A 7,367-nucleotide genomic window follows, 5' to 3' on the forward strand; every position below is an offset into this window, starting at 1 on the left:
AAGGTTTTCGAGGTCGCTGATTACGAATCTAAAGTAAAAATTTCGAAAAACAAAATGGCGGACGGAAATGTTACAAAAGTATCGTAATGGCCTGAGAATTGGTATCTTTGAGCTTTTGAGTTCGTTGATTATGAATCTAACAGCAAAATTTCAAAAAACAAGGTCAGGACGTTCGAACATGTTGACAAAAATGGTAATATTATAATTAAAATTGAAATTAATGACTAAACTTTGAAATGGAATCTCCTATTTTACTGATTACAACCTTTATTTTCAGACAGATTCGGATTCTGACGCATATGTTCACTATCACATTGTATGTTTAGAATTTTGGTAGGAATCTGTTTCTTTATTTTTTTCGGAATTGTGTCCGAAAGTGTTAATAGTGGATCTGAATGTAGCAATAATCTATTAAAAATGTCTTCATTGGTTTCCTTCCTAGAAATTTTTGGCTATAACTCCTTATAAAATAATTTACATATTCTATGGCACGATTCTAATATCTCTTCTGTAAAACACCCTATGGGTGTAATAGTATTTTTTGCCATAGAAGGTCCATGAATTAATACTTTATCTACCGATGAGTAACTTAAATCGTCGCGGCCTTCCTCTGGTTTTTTCTGCTCTAGGGTCGAAGTCCCGTTTTCGACGTACCCTTCGGAAGACCGAGTTTATGACCGGCTGAGCTATTGAGAACGAAAGGAAAAAGTGAAATTCTAAATTTATTATACGAAAATGTAAATGGTTATTACCAACAATTGAAAAAATATCGGTAATTATTTAGATTAGGGTACACCTCATCGATTTCGATGATTTTGAAATATGTTGTAGAAATATACATTTTGAACAACTTTTTCCTATACATATTACCCCCGTTCGCGCTTAGTTGGTGAGATATTTGCAAAAAAACTAGTGCTATTACATATTGAATTCTGCCCAGACGTGAAAACTCGTGGCCACGTATACGCTCAACGTATACACTGCCGATACGTAGACTTTCTTCTGTTTTGATTCTTTGTTTTCGATGAAACTAAGATATGTTATAAAGAACGATAAAAATTCAAAATTGACACCTGCACCCCCTCCTTGACGAATCAGGCCTTGACCTAACTTAATCTATGTTTCTAAATGTACTTCGAGATAGATTAGGTTAGGTCTGGATTAGATTATTATATTGGGGAGGGGGTGCAGGGGGCGGAGGGGGTGCTCCGCCTCTCCCCCGCTTACGCGTGTCAATTTTGAGGTTTTCTAAAGGCAGCATTTTCGCAAAACAAGTTCGACAGATCAGAAATTGGTTAATTTGAACGTTTCAGTTTAACCGGTATGTACGTCGTTTGCTGGGCACACCGACCGTTTACGAAAACAGTAGATGAGCGACGATTCCGTGCTAATGCGTCGCTTTGGGCGCGTGGTTAACACTCGGTAATATGTAGTGGGAAAATTGAATATTGCATTAATTAGATTAAGTTTCGAATTTTATTAAATATTTCATAGATATTATTGCATTAGGGGTGTACATGTTAAGCACCGGTTGATTCATTAATGGGAAACACGTCCGCCATTATATTAAAAAACGCAACAAGACGATCGTTAAAATTGAATTTTCGTCGAAAGAGAAACTCTGCTATGTACCCAATATAATGGTAGGTGCGTATTCCATAGCGGGGAATATTCGCCCGTGTTTCCCGCCATGTTCGCTCTATATTTTGGGTATGAGCACCGCTATTTGGATCCACAAAGTTCATTTTGTGGTTCACCGTTAAATGCTTATAGCCTTTGTGATTCAAACAGTCATATGCCTTCCAACAGTCCGAAATGATTGTTGTCCCCGGCTTAATTTTTCGTTGTATAACGGAAAGTAACGTTTCGCTACTTCGGTCTGGAACCAGCTCAATAAAAAATTGTTTACTGGTACGATCGAAGCCTCCAAATATCCACTGTCCACTCATAAGACGACCTTTATTATATTTCCGTTTGCCAATTTTTGCTTCATTGACTTCGACAATTTGATTTTCGCCTCCTATTTGAACTGAATATTTTTCAGTCCATAAAACACAATTCTCTGTAAAAGCTCGCCCAATCAACAACTGTCGTTGTAGATACACCCAGTTCTTTCATTAAAAATGTTTGCCGGGGTGGCCGTAGCATTATGTGGTAAGCTATAAATCTGCAGATGGCCTGAATTGGTATGCGTGCATGTTGGAACCACGTATTATGTAACGCACTAATTTGTACTACGCATTCTTTTTTCACGCGTTTTTTACTACTATTCTTCGTAAAAAATGTATTCCGACATTTAAACATTAATTTCTTACGATTAAATGCCATTTCCTTCTAACATTTTGTGCAAACCATGCTTCCATGAATTACCTTTTATTCAATTAAATATCTATTAATATTCCGTAGTCGCAACAAATATTTAGAAATTCATAGTTACCTTCCGCTCAATTAAAAAATCTATTAATTTCTCATAGTCATCACAAATATGTAAAAACTCGTATAATTTCATTATAGTTATACGTACTGTAACACTATACGCGAAAATAATGTTATAAAAGTAATTCTTTGGACGAGTTAATTGTGCGTGCTTCTTTACCTCGTGACGCGTACTGCACTAATTGTAAGGAGAAAAAAAAAGAATGAAAACAGAAGAAAGTCTACGCATCGGCAGTGTATACGTGAGCGTATACGTGGCCACGAGTTTTCACGCTGGGCAGAATTCAATATGTAATAGCACTAGTTTTTTACAAATATCTCAGAAACTAAGCGCGAGCGGGAGTAACATGTATAGGAAAAAGTTGTTCAAAATGTATGTTTCTACAACATATTTCAAAATCATCGAAATCGATGAGGTGTACCCTAATCTAAATAATTACCAAAATATCTTTTTTCAAAAATAGCTTTACGTCGCGGACCTATCATAAACTGAGAACGAAATATTCACGTGTTGTGTTTCTTCGTACGGAACAATCAGATTTGCAGACAACGATTGAAATGACTGCTGGGATCGACTTTATTTGTTTAAACAAGAAACTAACACTATGTTTCCAAAAAAATGCGGATAAATAAAGATTTTCAAATGTGTGTCAATACTTTCGTGCAGGTATCAGACGATGATAAAACAGATTTTTATTAATTATATGTTTTTTATTTTATTAATTTTGTTCTCACAAAAAAGAAGTGATATAAACAATTTTTTCAATAGTTTTTAACAGTTTTTATACTGTAAGCGATCGTTGGGGTAATGGCCGCAGTTGGGTGACGGATATTTAGGTTTAAGAGATCAGAGGTGTCGATTTCGGAAAGAGAGGGGAGTAAACCTTTCCGAGGAAAAGCGAATGTTTTGCTAGCAGTCGAATAAAAACTTTTACGAAAGAAGCAGCTCACCGCCCTTTAGTTTTTCACCCTTTTGTCCGCTATAATACCGAATTGCATGGTGTGCGAATAATTATGTCCACCACCGTATGTGTGTGGACCGGGGAAGCGTTATCGTTGGCGTCGATAGAAGTGTTTAGGCTAGGATCGTTGGCATTGAGGAGCAAAGTGTTTAGATTTAAACCAAAATGCATTCGAGGGTCTGCTCCTCGAACGTGCGTAAGAAAAAGAGTCCTCCTTATCGATGACCTCATTTGTGTATAATATTATGTAGATAGGAATCGAGAAGGTTCGACTTCGAGTGCAGAAAGTCATTCTGCATCAAACGCTGGTCGAGAGTAGTCACGGTTTTAGCGCTTATGTTTTTATGTTCTTTTATGTTAAATAGTTATTGTTGTCGGAATACAAATTCATATTTTGCGCGTGGCACATGGCAGAATCACCGGCCTAGTCAAATGAGCAAAGACATTGTTTTGATTAGCTGCGTGTTTACAACTCGTCGTCTGTTTCCCGTTTTGTTGCCTTCTTCCGTCTTGGCACGTGGCCGCGTACGCGTGTGGTGCCTGCGTGTGTTTACTAAAAGTGATTTCTTGTGCATCCTCATGTATCAAACAACAGTTATAATAATATTAAATAATATAGTTTATATCGTTGAATTTCGTGTCCGAATATTTGAATTCGATCACACGCCTATGACCATCCTTGATATCCTTACAACTTGGGATGTTCCTTAGCAGAATGGTACGTGTCTTGCTGTGAAGTTCCGTGAATAACTTGACTATTTTTTTAACATTGTATTAAAGAATGGATAAAGTTTGACATCTTGGCAAGAGAATTACATAGGTAAATTTAAAGGTATGCTATGTTGTTGAACTACAAAGTTTATATTTATAACTTATATTTTAAGGACAAAATAATTTAAATATGTTTGTTTGTTTATATGAACGGTAATTATTTAGATTACGGACGGTACTTCCGATTTCAATGATTTTTGAATATGTTATAGAAATCAACATTTTGAATAACTTTTTCCTATACATATAACCGCCGCTCGGCCTTAGTTTTCGAGATATTTTCGAAAAACTGTCGGAACTGATCCATTAAATTCTGCCTGATCGTGTGCATTTGTGTTACACTTCACGCGTTAGTATGCGATCGCCGCTTTTCTACTGTTTTGCAGGCAGCAGCACACCGACGGACACCAACATATACACATATATAACGGGTGGGCTGAAAAATCAAATTTAACTAATTTTAGCGATTTTGAATCGAAGTTTAGGTCTGGTCGCCGTTAGGCGACCAGAATATTACCTTAGACTCTAACCTAACCTAATTCATTGATTAGGAATATTAGATTAGGTTAGGTTAGGCTATTTTCCATTCCCGGTTGCCGTGAGGCAGTCGGTACACGCGGGTTCAAATAAAAAATCGTAAAATTTGGTTATTTATATTTAATTGTCACTATTTACAGTTGGAAATATATCAGCCGTAATATCAAACAATTTTATTATTCGATTATCAAAATCGTGTTGCCACAGTGCAATTAAATATAAATAATCAAATTTTACGATTTTACGAATGAAAATGTTTCATTCAAGAAAAAGGTTTAGGAATGATTTGGAAAAAAGTAAAGCAGACATATTAATGTAAATATATTTGTATTTATTGTGTAATAATGACAAAATAAGTGAATCTTGCCTAACATAAAAAAAATTAAGTTGTTATAATACAGTGCAGAAAACATCTCACAGCTAAAATCATACACATTAAGAATATTATTTTATATTTAAATTAAATTAAAAATTAGTACTTTGTAGGATATCCTCTGCTGCATTCTACGGCATGTAACCTTGCAATGCCTTTTTTTAAATCACTTTTACTAGAAATCGTATATTTTGTAATCCTTACTTCACAACAATTTCTCGGACCTCCAGTGTTGTCTGCTTCATTTATACTGTTACTACGATTTATTTCCTTGCTTCGATGCAATACCACATTTACTAGCAAGCTAAAACAATGTGATCTTCTTTTGTTTAACGTTCTTCGTTTCTTTTCGGGGATTTCTGGAGAGAAATAGCGTACGGTTTTAGCTGTGAGATGTTTTCTGCACCGTATTATAGTAACTTTATTTTTTTTAAGTTAAGCAATATTCATTTCTTTTGTCATTATTACACAATAAATACAGATATATTTACAATATATGTCTGCCTTATTTTTTTTCCAAATCATTCCTAAACTTCTTTTTTCGAATGAAACATATTTTCATATGTGGTGTACGATTTTAACTGTGTCTCACTGTATCATCAGTAATCGATTTGTTTTAACATTTCAAGCGGCATTTGATGCTGTGGTATGTAACAGTAAATATGCCATACGGGCAAGGAGCTGATTTGTACTTGAAAAATTGCATTTGGCCAGCTTTTCGGCAAACTAGGCCACTGTGCCACCTATACTTTTGGTCGTTGACCTGTTAGAAGTAATATATCAGCGGCATTTGCAATTGTTCAGCCGAAGACTTCAATTTTTTTTTTTTAATGTTGAGATATGTATTTGAACTTATCCATGGTCGTTTTGATAAATTCAATATTACCAACTCTGTTGGCTGCCATACGTCCCCAAAAAAATGATCGCACTCCCGCCGTGCTTGATTGTTGGAATTGTGTTATTTTTATTGACTTCCTCGTTCGGTTTTCGCCAAACAATTATTTCATCATGCGAGTTAAGTAAGGTAATTTTGACTTCATGCGAGAATATTATATTATTCCGAAATTGCCATATTGTTTTGCAAATTCCAAACGTTGGCTCGATTCACCTTCGAAATGTAAGACAGTTTCCGTAGAAATTGTTTGCTTAATTCTTGAAGACACATCCTTTGTTAATTTTGGTATACTGGTTTTGGGATTAATTTTACTTTGTCTCATTATGTACCGCTGATTCGTTTCACTCATTCTCTTCCTCCCACGTCTTACTTTATTATACAGTGTTTCACTGTATTTATAATTATCAATCATTTTCTGTACTGTAAAATGAGTCTTTCCTATTATTTGACCTTATGTCTTAACGATTTACCTCCATAGTACAATTTTATTACAACTTTTTGTACAGAAATATCGGTTTCTGATCTTTTGGAAGCCATAGTGCAAACTCTTACTATTAAACAATGACAAATGATGATCAAATGTAACATTACAACGTAGTAATGTGACCTAGATACGACTGCACAAATTCCAAATCGAAAAAATATATAACAAGTTCTACAAAATTCAGGTTTTTAATACTTCAGTAACTATACGCTCAATTTTGTAACAATGAACTAGGTGTACTTTTACATTTTTCGTTAAATATACATGATTAATATGTTTTATTAAAATTTGTTTAAAAGAATTGTCCGTTAAAATATGAAAATAAAGTATATATTGTGTTTTTACTTTTGAATATATCTGTTTTTACTTATTTCCCTGTCAATTTTCACCGCCAACCTAGGTGTACGTTCAATTTTGTGAGTAACTGTAAATCCAATCGAGCATATATGGCAAAAATTGAAACATTGTTCGTAAAAATATAAAATTACAAATAAAAATGATTTAAAAAATGCTTTACAAGAAGAATGGCAAAAAATAGGGGGAAATATAATAAATAATTTGATTGAATCTATGCCCAGACGATTACAAACGATTATCGATTATAACGGATATCCTACAAAGTATTAATTACTATAAATATGACTGATTCACAAACACAGAAAATTCTGTATGAACACCTTTTTCTCGCTGATTTTCTTACTTCATTCGGCATTTGAGATTTGTCCATTTTATTTTTATTTAAATTATAATAAAATTTATACTATCTGAAATGATGATGATTTGTAATATCTGTTTTTTTTCTTCTGCCAGCCATTTCGATATTATTACTGAAATAAATACCTAACAGATGGTCATTTGTTTTCGGTTTCTTAGCAACCGTATATCAAGAAATATTGAATGAGACTTTTC

General features: G+C 34.2%; 1 pseudogene; it reads right to left on the reverse strand.

Annotated features, from left to right (window-relative positions):
- Positions 1-1,520: 1,520 nt before the first annotated feature.
- On the reverse strand, positions 1,521-2,148 carry LOC143341123 (uncharacterized; annotated as a pseudogene).
- Between the last annotated feature and the right edge of the window lie 5,219 nt (positions 2,149-7,367).

Source organism: Colletes latitarsis, chromosome 4 (genome assembly GCF_051014445.1).
Source record: "Colletes latitarsis isolate SP2378_abdomen chromosome 4, iyColLati1, whole genome shotgun sequence".
Classification (NCBI taxonomy): domain Eukaryota; kingdom Metazoa; phylum Arthropoda; class Insecta; order Hymenoptera; family Colletidae; genus Colletes; species Colletes latitarsis.